The 13,238-nt window shown below is 39.3% G+C and overlaps 1 pseudogene; it reads left to right on the top strand.

Moving 5' to 3' along the window:
• Positions 1-2,173: 2,173 nt before the first annotated feature.
• LOC104789310 (uncharacterized) lies at positions 2,174-3,196 on the top strand (annotated as a pseudogene).
• The last annotated feature ends 10,042 nt before the right edge of the window (positions 3,197-13,238 follow it).

Here is a 13,238-nt window from a genome sequence, read left to right as displayed (position 1 = left end):
TCGCTTAGTAGTCGTTATTTAGCGACTATTATGCGATACTTTCGGTGAGTCGTAACGTAGTCGTATAATAGTCGTAACATGTCGGAATTAAAATTCACGTTTTCTTCGTTTGGGGGTTGTGTGTACTTATATTACGCGACTGAATTTTAGTAGTCGCTTGGTAGTCGCCAAAATTGCCTATATATACGAGCTTCACCACTTCTTCTCTCTTCACTCACCATTTCTTCTCTTCTCACTCATAAAAACACAAACACATTTGTGAAAATTTAAAAAAAAAAAATCTTCCAAAAAAAAAAAATATATATATTCTACATTCTTGTATAATGTCTGGGAATTACAATTATAGTAATTCTCGAGAGTGGATGTATAAGAGGTTTGATGAAGTGACGGGCAATTTTTCGACAGAGTTTACAACGGGGATGGAGCAATTCATGGAATTTGCAAATAGTCAATCTCTAGCACAGAATAATGGGGGTATGTTTCATTGTCCTTGTAGTCGTTGTAAGAACGATAAGTTTATGTCGGGAAAAAGAATTTGGAATCATCTTTTTAGCAATGGATTTATGCCTGATTATTATATTTGGTATAGACATGGGAAAGAAATCAATATGGATATAGGAACAAGTTATGTTGGTAGTGATCAAGAAGTGGGTAATGTAGATGTGGGTAATATAGTAGAAAATCCATATGTGGATATGGTGAATGATGCATTTCATTATAATGTGGGTTTAGATGATAACTATCATGAGGGTAGTTCTCAAAATGTAGAAGAACCAATACGTAATCATTCAAAGAAATTCTACGACTTGTTAGAAGGCGCAAAAAATCCACTATACGATGGTTGCCATGAAGGTCACTCACAATTATCGTTAGCTGCTCGATTCATGCAAAATAAGGCGGAGTATAATATGAGTGAAAAGTTAGTGGATTCGGTGTGCGAAATATTGAATGAGTATTTACCAGAAGGAAACTAGGCAACGGGTTCACATTACGAGACGAAAAATTAATGCGCAATTTAGGTCTCCCATATTATACAATTGATGTTTGTATTAACAATTGTATGATATTCTGGAAAGATGACGAAAAGGAAAAGACTTGTCTGTTTTGTGGTGCTCAAAGATGGAAGCCAAAGGATCCTCGACGTAGTACCAAAGTACCATACAGTCGTATGTGGTATCTACCTATTGCTGATAGTTGAAGAGGATGTACCAGAGCCACAAGACTGCAGCAGCGATGAGATGGCATGCTGAGCACAAATCTAAGGAGGGAGAAATGTGTCATCCTTCAGATTCAGCGGAGTGGAAATATTTTCAAGAACAAAATCCTCGATTTGCAGAAGAACCCCGTAACGTTTATCTTGGATTATGCACTGATGGGTTTAATCCGTTTGGCGTGTCTCGTAATCATTCATTGTGGCCTGTGATCTTGACTCCATACAATCTACCCCCTGGTATGTGTATGAACGAAGAGTTCTTGTTTCTTACAATTTTGAATTCTAGGCCAAATCATCCGCGAGCTAGTCTGGATATCTTCCTCCAACCTTTGATTGAGGAGTTAAAAGAGTTGTGGTCTACTGGAGTCGATGCATACGATGTTTCCTTGAATGAAAATTTTAATCTAAAGGCAGCGCTAATGTTGGTATAAGTACTCAATCTTTGATGGTTCTTAATAGGTTCTGTTTTGTGCCTATATATATGTATAAGTACTCAATCTTTGACATCTGTTTTGTGTTGGACCTATATATATGTCTGTTTTGATTGTTCTTAATAGGTTTTGTTTTGCATTGGTCGTATATACATAAGTATAAGTACTCAATCTGTTTTGACATATGTTTTGTGTTGGTCCTTATCTGTTTTAGAACATTGACATCTTTTTTGATGTTTTGTGTTTGCAGGTTTACTCACGACGATAAGGAGCATTACTAAAAATTTTACAAATAAATTTGATGGTCCATACTACAGCTGGACATGTGTGCCTCGGGACAGACAACAGAGATGGTTCATTGAGTTTGCTGTATAGTTTTCTTCTCTCTTAACCTTTTCACATATAGGTTTACTTGTTGAGTTTCCACTAACATCATTATATTGTCTTTGCTATGTAGAAAACACACACATGGGATCCTTTGATTACTGGGACAGTTCAACAGTTTTTTGAGCTCATCTGCCAACGCCGGATGAAAGACATGATTTGCAATGCCAAGACTAGTGGAGAGCGACCAAAATGGATCAGAGATACTATTTGGCAAACAATGGTTGATTATTGGGAGACTGAAGAAGCACAACAAAGGAGTGTCACCTACTCTAAAGCTCGTATGTCTGATCGTGGTGGTCTTGGTCCTCACGTCCACTTATCAGGGCCAAAGTCTTATCAACAAATCCATAACGAAATGGTTAGTAACTTTTATATACCCATAAATTTTGTTTTTCTTTACATTTGGAGCTTTAAATGATGTCATAACCCTTAATTCGTTTGTAACATTGCAGGAAAAGGAATTGGGAAGACCGGTTAGTCTTGGTGAGGTTTTTATTAAGACACATACCAAGCCAGATGGTACTTATGTTGACCGGAAGGCAGAGCAAATCTCTCTCAATTATGAGAAGAACTTGCAGCAGAAGTTGTCCGACCTTGGGGAACATACTTCACAGCCTCCAGAGCTCACAGCAGATGATTACACAAACATCTTTATTTAGGTAAATATAACTTTTCACAACCCACATTGAATTATCTTTCGATTTCTACAGCCTCTTTAACGTTTGTTTTTCTCTTTGTTTTCTTGTAGTCTACTCAGAAAGATTCACGAGGAAACATGTATGGAGTTGGAAGTCTTAAGCATACTCTTCAACCTCTTCTCAATGGCAAGGAAAACCAACAACAAGAGTTTACAATGTTTCAGTCATTGCAAGAGCAAATGAGGGAAACTCAACGTTAAATCGAAGAGCAGGCTGCTTATAATTCTCGCCGTGATGCAGAGGTTGCTGCTCGTGATGCAGAGCTTGCTGCCCGTGAAGCACTACATTTCCAAGCTGTGGCTGAGCAGAAGGACAAGTTAGAGCATTTGTCCTTAGTCGAGAAGTACCTGCGCAAAACTGACCCTGCCTTTATAGAGTTTATGAAGACTCAATCAGCTGAAGCAACCACAGAGCCACTCTCAACCACACTCCCTGCAACAGCTCCACCTTCAAATCCGGTTCCTTAACAGTGATGCTTTGTAGGTTAACTTCTCACCTACAATTTCATAGACCTAACTAATTAGCTTGTCTCTTTTGTTGAACTTCTCTCTTTTGTTGAACTTGTCTCTTTGTTGAGACACATGTATACTTGGTATGCATTTGTCTCTTTTGGTTTGTATATTTGTCTTGTGAGAAACTTGGTCTTTTGGTTTGTATTATAAATCATGGTTAATATGATTTTATTGCCTTAATCTTGTTTTTGTTCTAATATGACTTTATTGCCTTAATATTGGTTTCATAATATTTTGAGAAACAGGTACCAATTTCAATTTAAAAAATTTATAAATTTGTTTTCCACAAAACATTAGTCGCTAAACAAATTTAAATTACATTATTAATTTGTTTAGAATAGTAGCCAAATAGTCGTAAATAAGCATGTTATGACTACGTTACGACTACAAGCAAAATTACTGTATATCATGATTAGTCGTAAATTCGTCGTAACCGAGTCTTCAAATGTTACGACTACACTACGACTCCTTTACAACTGCCTATATAACTGCTGGTTATTCGTAACTCTGTCGTATCGTAGTCGTAATTATTTACGACTCTGTTACAATTATTTTTACGACTATGGAATTTTGTCGTACAGTAGTTGTTAAATAACGACGAATTCTTTTACCGATTAAGGATTTACCACTACACGTTTTAGTCGTAACTGAGTCATAAACAGTAAATTAGCGACTACTTAATGACTCTGACTGTAGTCGGGAATAGACTGTTTTCTTGTAGTGCCTTTACGACATTTCTATTCCTACTTCGTAGAGAAAAAAAGATGGTCACATCTTCCACAAAAAGTTAACCCTCAATCAAACGTTTCTTTTTTGGGTGAATTACTCAAATGTTACTCATTTTAGGTAATATTACCAGAATCTACAAAAAACTTTTTTATTACTAGAATGTTTCGGATATTTTCAAAATACCCAGCGTGCCCCTGTTTTATGTTACCGGAAAAAACGTTATTACAAAAATGCCATTGCCACGTCAGACGCCACGTCAGAAATCGCTGACATGTACCATAACTTAGCCGTAACGCGATACAAAGTATGTTGCGGCTGAATTATAGGTATGTTGCGGCTGAGTTACTCAAAAAAACATTTGAGTAAGAGCGGACGGCTGACTTATGAAAATCTGGCTGAGTTACGCTTATAAGTCAGCCAAGAGTTATGGCTGACTTATTAAATTTGGCTGAGTTATGCGCATAACTCAGCTGTAGTAATGGCTGAGTTTTCACCTGATGGTTGAGTTGTCAAGATTTTGGCTGAGTTATCTCTACGACACGGTTGAGTTGTCAAAATTTTGACTGAGTTATCACAACGACACGGCTGAGTTGCCATTTTCCGACTGGCTGAGTTATGAAAAATGGCTGACTTATGAGATGTAGTTACGGCTGAGTTATGGTAAAAAACTATAACTCAGCCGTAATAGGCTGACTTATCGACAAGTCAGCCGTTTGACGGCTGACTTATTGGCAAAAGATTAATTACTAGAATGTTTTTCAGTTACGGCTGACTTATCAAACGATACGGCTGAGTTACATATTTTCAGTTCATGAAGCGGCTGAGTTTGGCAGCAATTTTTTTTGCTTTTTAATTACTGTAATGTTTTTCGTGTTGTGGCTGAGTTTTAGTTAGGCTGAGTTATGGTATTGTTTCATGGCTGATTTGCCACGTCGGATGCAGCATCCATGTCAGCATTCCATGTCATCATCTTTTTCTCCGGAAATACGAAACGTCGTTCGACTCTGGTTCTTCAACTGGTTAATAAGTGAACTATTTTACCTTCTTATTCACCTTGTTCTTCTACTTCTTCTTCACTTTCTTCTTCACACCTTGTTCTTCTACTTTTGTTCTTCTCCACCTTGTTCTTCATCATATTTCATGGATCCAGTGCCGGTACTAGTTGTGTCCGGTAATTGGATAAAGACACAGAGATATGTATTTAACTCCGACGAGAGAGGGTGTATAGTTGTGCAGATAGATGGAGGCACAACATACGACAAGCTTGTTAAGCTTGTTCTTGAAGACTACGGATTGGACTCGTTTAGACATGAGCTAAAGCTGAGCTACATGTTCTCGAACAGGGCAATGAAACATATGGCGCATGATACTCCACCAGTTTTTGTCTCCAATGATCGACAGTTGCAATGTTTTTTGGGTCTATGGAAAACCGATCAGCTACGTCTCTGTGTAGAGTTTTCGGCGAAAGAGTCTACATAAACTAGTGGAGCTAGAGGAAGTATGATTCGGCGAAGCAGAGACTTGAAAGCAGAATCTACCCCCCGTGTGCGGTGGGGGATTTGAAGGCACTTGTTTTGATTATGGTAAGATTGTTGACAAAGAAAACGAAGAAGAAGCTGTTGAAGTAGCATCTGACGAAGAAGAAGACGATGAATTTTCAACCCGATTTGATGTTTTCGACGACTCCGATGGTGAGTCATCTGATGACGAGAAGTTTTCTGTATTGGGCGAGCCTCAGAGTACAGTGGACGACCCACCTACTCTGCCTCCTCAGAAGAAACCTCATAGAGATGATAACTTTGCCGGATCGAAGATGAATCCGGAGGCTATTAGGTTGGAGGTGTCAATGCTAAAAATTGCTGTAGGACAACGATACAGTAGCAAAAAGCAGTTCAGGAATCACGTGAAACTTATTTCGGTTAGGGATGGATTTGATTTTAATGTACCAGTCTCAAATCCGAGACAAGTGGTTTTTAGGTGTTGGGTTAAAGGATGTATTTGGAGAGTTCGTGCATCTGTACAAGGGGATGACCCGGATTTTCATGTTCGTGTATACGATTCGGAACACATATGTTCTGTGACGGAACGTTCTACTAGATGCCGTCAATCAACAGCTGATGTACTGGCAGGTCTTTACAGGGACTATCTTGGTGATCTTGGTCCGGATGTTAAACCTAAAAGTGTCGGAGTCATTTTCAATAAGCAATTTAGTCTAAAGGTAATTACTATGTTTCGACTGACTTATTGATAATAATTGTTGAGTTATAGGTATGTATAGGCTGAGTTAATTATTGATAACAATGGCTGAGTTATAGGTATGTATAGGCTGAATTATTTACATTTTACGGCTCACTTATTGATTATTTAAGGCTGACTTATTCGAATGTATCGGCTGAGTTATTTATATATTATGGCTGATTTATTAATTTGTTGGTGTCGACAGATGGGTTATTGGAAGGCATATCAAACGCTGCTGAATGCAAGGCAGATCCATCAGGGAACTCCTGAGGAAAGTTTTAGCGAGTTGCCTTCTTACATATTCAAGTTAAAAAGGGAAAATCCGGGTACAGTCACGCATCTTCAAATATGTGATGAAGATAGATTCAAATATGTTTTTATTGCTTTTGGTGCGAGTATTGCTGGGTTTGCTTTCATGCGCAAAGTTGTTGTTGTCGACGGAACGTTTCTCCATGGTAGTTACAAAGGGACACTTCTAACAGCCCTAGCTCAGGATGGTAACTTTCAAATTTTCCCATTAGCTTTCGCTGTTGTTGACACTGAAAATGATGAGTCTTGGCGTTGGTTCTTTACACAACTCAAAGTTGCCATTCTAGACGAAAAGGATCTTGCGGTAATCTCCGACAGACATCAGTCAATAGGGAAAGCGATTCGTCAAGTGTATCCGTTGGCTTCACGTGGAATTTGCACTTACCATTTGTATAAGAACATCTTGGTGAAGTTCAAAGGAAAACATTTGTTCCCTCTGGTGAAAAAAGCGGCAAAGTGTTTTAGGCTAACTGATTTTAATGAGGCTTTCAAAGAGATTGAAGCACGTCATCCCGAACTACATGGATACCTCCAACGAGCTGGTGTCCGAATGTGGGCGCGTGTTCATTTCCCGGGTGAAAGGTACAATTTAATGACAACGATTGCAGAATCAATGAACCATGCACTGTCAAATGCTAGAAGTCTTCCCATAGTTCAACTTCTAGAATCGATACGGGATATGATGACCAGATGGTTTTCTGAACGGAGAGAGGATGCGAAATCGCAGCAAACAACGCTCACTCGAGGTGTTGAGAAACTATTACAGGTAATTTTACATAAGTCAGTCGTCAATGTTGATAACTCAGCCGTAACAGTTACCATATCTCTGCCGTAATTGTTTCCTTATCTCAGCCATTACCATTATAGTTTCCATAACTCAGCCATTGTTGTTTCAATAACTCAGCCATAATTGTTTTCATAACTCAGCCTAAAGCGTTTTGTTTTTTGTTCTACTCCCTTATAGGACCGTGTCACCGGAGCAAGACTTATGGAGGTACAAACGATTGATGTTGTACGTGTTGAAGTGAAATATGGATCATCTTTGCATGTTGTAAATTTAGAAATAAAGAGTTGCACATGCTGTCGTTTCGACCACGAGAAAATACCATGCATCCATGCAATCGCGGCTGCAGAGCATATGGATGTGTCTCGTATATCCATGTGCGATACGAAATTTAGGAGTGTCGATTTGGTTAACGGATGGGCTGGTTCAATCATGCCTCCAGATGAATCATTCCCTGCTCCTGAAATTGTGGATAATCAGAAGTGCTTGCCTCCGATTGTTGTGAACCAGCCAGGAAGACCAAAGAAGCGTAGGATTAAATCATCTTTGGAAGTTGCCACTGAAAATAAACGCCCTAGGAAGCAACACGCATGTTCGCGATGTAAGCAAGTTGGGTACAATGCGAAAACTTGTGCTCTATAGTTTATATTATGTTATTACTCATCTGTTAAAGTATTATTACTTTATTTTGTGGTATTACTCATCTGTCAAGTAGTATAACTCAGCCGTAACACACTATAACTCAGCCATAACACACTATAACTCAGCCATCACATGAATCGACGATATATTTCGTCCTTTATCATGATAACTCAGTCGTAATAAACTATAACTCAGCCATATAATCAGTCGTATAAATCAGTCGTTTGATTGTTTCTTTGATAACTCAGTCATGACATGAATCGACTATATATTTCGTTTTCCCGTAAAAGCTATAACTCAGCCGTAAATTTTATAACTCAGCCATGACATTAAACTTCACTAAAATCGTTTTGATTAGTTTCCATTACACTTCATCCAAACAACAACAAAAAATATATATAATAACAACGCCTAAACGAGAGATCTCTGGTCGGGGGAGCCCGATCGAAAAGTTTCGCCACCAACCCTCTAGCGTTCTGGACGGTCCTGCAATCGCAGAACGGGAGCTGGGCCAGATATGTCAGTCTCCAATGGTTCCTCCACTGCGAGTTCGTTCACCGCAATTCGACAGAAATCTCGTACCCGTTGTAAGGCCTCTAGCCTTTCGATTGGCAATCCGGAGCCTCTGGACATCATGTCCTCTATAAAGGCACATGGGCCTTCAAGAAGATGGCGCTCGCGGAAGGCTTCACCCGACGACTCCAGGAAATTGACGTATCGGATTAACCTAGTCAAGCAAGCTCGATAGGCCCAGACATCCGTCACGAACGGAAGGCGGTTTCCCTCAGGGGTTCGCGATCGCCTTTCTGGAGATCGGGTACATCCATCTGATCGACCAGTTCTTTGCACGCCTTGTGCTCATCAAGTAGACGGACTATTCGCCAGTGTGCCAAGAAGTAACCTTCGACGATAAGGTCTTCCAGGACTAGAATGGTTCCCTCTAAACGGTAAAAACGATGGAGCTGGTCAAGTTTCAGCCGAAGCGCCCGAATATACGTGCCCATCCTCTTTCGCCGAGCTCGGTACTCTCGGAGTTCTAGCTGAAGGGGAGACACACCGGGGTCGACAGTATTTGAGTTTGGAGCGACCTCACAAGATCGGGACGTCTCTCCTACCTCCTGTGGAATGGGATTTTCCGGCTCCCGATTGCCGGATGCGGCGGCTATCCTTTCCCGGGCCTGTCTCAGCAATGCGGATCGAGTTCTTGCTGGCATCCTTCTATTTCTTACGCTGGTGGAAGTTCGAATGATTTATTCCCCAAACCTTCATCCCTATTTATATAGAGTCATGGGATGTAACCGCCGCTGAGTCCACCAATCAGACTGCAGCGAAAATTCCGCTGTGTCCCGAGAATAACTATAAAAGACCGTGCAACACATTTAATGAAACGTGTCTTTCGTTTTCCCGTAAAGCTATAACTCAGCCGTTAAGCAATATTTTGGCAAGTTAACCTAATAATTACAAAAACATTTCTTTTGATAACTCAGCCATATAGATCAGTCGTTTGTTTTCATATTGTCTTTTTCGATAACTCAGTCATAACTCACTATAACTCAACCATGACATGAATCGACTATATCTTTCGTTTTCCCGTAAAGCTATAACTCAGCCGTTAAGCAATATTTTGGCAAGTTAACCTAATAATAGACGCGACTTTTCTTTTGATAACTCAGCCATATAGATTGTTCATTTTGATATTTCATCCGTTATTCACTATAACTCAGCCGTCACATGAATCGACGTGACCTTTCGTGTTCCCGTAAAACTATAACTCAGCCAATACATGAGAGTAGATACTAAAATGTGGAAGCATGAAAGGTGGATACATAGAATTAGCCGAAGAAAAAAAGGGACGTTTAATACATGAAAAAGATGGGAACTAAAAACTAAAAATACATGAGAGTCACGAATTGATAAGGTAAAACTAAAAATCACTGCTGGAAACCCTAAAGGATCTCCGAGACTTTGAGGGACAACCACAGATGGTAACAGTTTTTGCACATGATTTCATAGTCTCCATAGCGGAGAGAATGGAAACCATAATTCAAACAACACATCACAGCACAAACGGGTTTAGGGAGTGACGGGCTGTCAGGATAGCGATGGGAGGCTGAGTATGAGTTTTTCCGGGCCGTCTTATAACGAGATAAATCATCCAGAAAATAATTACCGGTTACAATGGCATCCGAAGACTTCAGAGGATAATGATTTGCATCAAATAGCTGGAGGTAATGGACGGCCATATCCTCATTCCCTTGACAAATACTTAGTACCCCACATGCTAAGGTGGCATAACCATCCGCCGGTACAATACGACTGAGAATATCAATCCCACGCTGGATATCTCTATCCTCAGCCACAACCCTTAGCCCTTCGAAGTAAATGGCAATGGGGTTGCCGGCCTCAAAGCATTTGACGAAGAAAAGCCTGTGCCGCCCTTCATTTTGGAGGCTACCATCAGGGGCATTGGATGTGTTGATTTCTGATGGATCAGTACAAAGCCAATATATAGCAGCTGTCTTTAGAACTTCATCACTGTATACTGTATTTTTCCCCCTATAACCAGCCCTTAAAATAGAACCAAGTGCGGTCCATCGACCATATTCTGCAGCATTTTCTGCAACAAGGGAAACGATTTTGATGAAAACGTCATCGGGGAGATCCGGCATCTTGGGTGCTAGCGCGGACATAGTGTTGAAAAAAATAATTTTATTCTAGTTTGTAGTTGAGAGGTAATAGACTAAAAACGGGAATATTATAACTCAGACACTTGGTTCTATTTGTAGTTGACAGGTAATAAATAGACTAATGATTTTAGGGTTAAGCATATTTTGGCGGGAAACCATAAGTTAAAACTATAACTCAGCCATAACATGAATCGACGTGACCTTTCGCTTTCCCGTAAAACTATAACTCAGCCGTAAAGCAATATTTTGGCGGGAAACTAAACAATAAAATTATTGCAAGTTAACCTAATTTATTGGTAAGCAATATTTTGGCGGGAAACCATAAGTTATTCTTGTAATAGATGCATCGACGAGACCTCTTCAGATTATTCTTACTGATAATTCAGCCATTACTAACTAGAACTCAGTCAATACATGAATCGATGAGAATTATGGCTGAGTTATCATTAGAAACGAAGGTCATTTCTTCAAATTGTTTATAATGATAACTCAGTCATCATTCTCTATAACTCAGCCGTCACATGACCTGTAACTCAGCCATATAGATTGTTCCTATAACTCAGTCATAACTCACTATAACTCGGCCGTTAAGCAATATTTTTGCAAGTTAACCTAATAATAGAATCGACCTTTCTTTTGATAACTCAGCCATATATATTGTTCATTTTGATAACTCATCCGTTATTTACTATAACTCAGCCGTCACATGAATCGACGTGACCTTTCGTGTTCCCGTAAAACTATAACTCAGCCAATACATGAGAGTAGATACTAAAATGTGGAAGCATGAAAGGTGGATACATAGAATTAGCCAAAGAAAAAAGGGACGTTTAATACATGAAAAAGATGGGAAACTATACGAATAAATGGAAAACAATTATTTTAAAATAAACAGAAATTAGAGTCACAAATTGATAAGGTAAAACTGGAAATCACTGCTAGAAACCCTAAAGGATCTTAGAGACTTTGAGAGACAACCACCAAAGGTAACAGTTTTTGCACTTGATTTCAAAGTCTCCGAAGCAGAGAGAACGGGAACACATCACAGCACAAGTGGGTGAAGGGAGTGGCGGGCTGTCAGGATAGCGATGGGAGGCTGAGTATGACTTTTTCCGGGCCGTATCAAAACGAGATAAATCATCCAGAAAATAATTACCGCTTACAATGACATCTGAAGACATCAGAGGATAATGATTTGCATCAAACAGCTGGAGATAATGGATGGCCATATCCTCATTCCCTTGACAAATACTTAGTACCCCACATGCTAAGGTGGCATAACCATCGGCCGGTACAATACGATTGAGAATATCAATCCCACGCTGGATATCTCTATCCTCACCCAGAACCCTTAGCCCTTCGAAGTAAATGGCAATGGGGTTGCCGGCATCAAAGCATTTGACGAAGAAAGGCCTGTGCCGCCCTTCATTTTGGAGGCCACCATCAGGGGCATTGCATGTGTTGATTTCTGATGAGGGATCAGTACAAAGGCAATAGATAGCAGTTGTCTTTAGAACTTCATCACTATATACTGCATTTTTCCCCCTACGACCAGCCCTTAAAATAGAACCAAGTGCGGTCCATCCACCATATTCTGCAGCATTTTCTGCAACAAGGGAAACGATTTTGATGAAAACATCGTCGGGGAGATCCGGCATCTTGGGTGCTAGCGCGGACATAGTGTTGAAAAAATTAATTTTATTCTAGTTTGTAGTTGAGAGGTAATAGACTAAAAACGGGAATATTATAACTCAGACACTTGGTTCTATTTGTAGTTGAGAGGTAATAAATAGACTAATGATTTTAGGGTTAAGCATATTTTGGCGGGAAACCATAAGTTATTCATGTAATAGACTAATAATCCTAGTGATAACTCAGCCGTCAAGTCATATATATATTTCAGCCATCACTTACTATAACTCAGCCATTACATGAATATACGAGACCTTTCGTTTTCCCGTAAAACTATAACTCAGCCGTTAAGCAAAATTTTGGCGGGAAACCGTAAGTTAACCTAATAATAGACGCGACCTTTCTTTTGATATCTATAACTCAGCCATCACATGAATCCATAAAACTATAACTCAGCCGTTAACTAATATTTTAGCGGGAAACCATAAGTTAACCTAATAATCGACGTGACCTTTCGTTTTTCTATTGTTTTTCCTTTATATTCTCTTAATTCATTGTATCGTATTTTGGTGGGAAACCATAAGCTATTCATGTAATAGACTAATAATCCTAGTGATAACTCAGCCGTCAAGTTATATATATATATATATATATATATATATATATATATATATTTCAGCCATCACTTACTATAACTCAGCCATCACATGAATATACAAGACCTTTCGTTTTCCCGTAAAAAACTATAACTCAGCCGTGAAGCGATATTTTGGCGGGAAACCGTAAGTTAACCTAATAATAGACGCGACCTGTCTTTTGATAACTATAACTCAGCCATAACATGAATCCGTAAAACTATAACTCAGCTGTAAAGCAAAATTTTGGCGGGAAACCATAAGTTAACCTAATAGTCGACGTGACCTTTCGTTTTTCCAAAAGTTAACCTATTGTTTTTCCTTTAAATTCTCTTAATTCA

The sequence above is a fragment of the Camelina sativa genome, chromosome 5 (assembly GCF_030686135.1).
Source record: "Camelina sativa cultivar CO46 ecotype springtype chromosome 5, ASM3068613v1".
NCBI classification, from domain to species: Eukaryota; Viridiplantae; Streptophyta; class Magnoliopsida; order Brassicales; family Brassicaceae; genus Camelina; species Camelina sativa.
This window is presented reverse-complemented; position numbering and strand designations above follow the sequence as displayed.